The sequence below is a fragment of the Rhagoletis pomonella genome, unplaced genomic scaffold, assembly GCF_013731165.1.
Source record: "Rhagoletis pomonella isolate Grant_MI unplaced genomic scaffold, Rhpom_1.0 Rhpom_scaffold_00003, whole genome shotgun sequence".
In the NCBI taxonomy this organism is placed as follows: domain Eukaryota; kingdom Metazoa; phylum Arthropoda; class Insecta; order Diptera; family Tephritidae; genus Rhagoletis; species Rhagoletis pomonella.
Genome location: NW_023458557.1, coordinates 12,652,987 through 12,654,458, shown reverse-complemented (window position 1 = coordinate 12,654,458; position 1,472 = coordinate 12,652,987).

The following is a 1,472-nucleotide window of genomic DNA, read 5'->3' as shown; positions in this document are numbered from 1 at the left end:
ACAGGCCACGTATAGCTACCAATTCCAGTAATCTACCACAAATATTTCAAGAGATATACCAGATGAAAATTTTTGTTAGTATGGGTGGTGCCACGTCCCCTTTTCCGAATTCGGGGAAACTTAACACAAACCATCTGCATAATAGCCCGACTATGCCGTATAAATTTGGTTGAAATCTTGCACTTATTCTTTATATATAAGATGTGAGGTGCCACGCCCTCTTTTCCAATACTGCCCATTTTTATCCATGAGTATGGAATTATTTTTTTATACCTCTATACCAACTTCCAGTACTCTACCTCAAATATTTCAAGAGATATACAACAAAAAAATTTTAGTTAGTATGGAAGGTGCCACACCCCCTTTTACGAATTCGGGCAAACTTCACATAAACCATCTGCATGATAGCCTGAATATGCCGTATAAATTTGGTTGAACTCGGTGAAGCCGTTCTCAAGTTATAAGCTCACACCAAAAACGTGTACTTATTTGTATACATAAGATACATACATATGCCACGCCCCTTTTCCAAATTTGGGCAAACTCCACATAAAATATCTGCATGATGGCCCGAATATGCCGCATAAATTTGGTTGAATTCGGTGAAGCCGTTCTTAAGTTATATTGTCACACCAAAAACGTGCACTTATTTTTATATATAAGATGCAGGTAAAAAAATTTAGCTACCATTTTTAGCCACAACGACGATTTTTAGCTCTTTTTTAGCCCTTTTTTAGCTGGAATTTAGCTACCACTAAAAATGTTTCGCGGCAACACTGACTGCAAGCGAACGTACGTTGTTGTTGTTTTAAGTACATCTACTATATATTTGTGAAAGTATGTATGTATGTATGTATGTATGTATGTATGTATGTGCCAGGTTGCAGTCTAAACGGACGGACAGAATCGAACAAAATTTTGACAGAGTATTGCCATGACACCTAGGCCTATCATAGGGTGAAAAAACTTGGGATCCGACAAGGGGCGTGGCACCTCCCATAGGCGTGAAAAATTTAATCAGCCATAACTTCCAGACCATAAGTCACATGAACTTGAAATTTGGTATGCAGACATACAAATGGTCAGTGGCTTTTACTTTTAAAAGTCATCAATATAAATCAGTCACCGACTCTTATTTTTTAAATCATTGGTTTAAAAGTATTTAACATTTTTCGCAGTTAAGAAGGTGTTGGGAAACAAAAGTTTACTACGACTTATACAAATGACTTTTAGAAGTAGATATGATTTAAAAAACAAAGGTCAGTGACTGGTTTTTATTTATGACTTTTATAAATAAAAGTCTTCGATTACAGTTATCTGAGATATATAATTTAGAAACCAAAAATAACTGTTATTTGCACTTATTTGTATAAAAATCGAAAACAATTGTTATTTTGGATTTATAAAATAAAATTCAGAAATAACGGCTATTTAAGGAGTCATTAAATAAAAGACAAAAAATAATTGTTAAA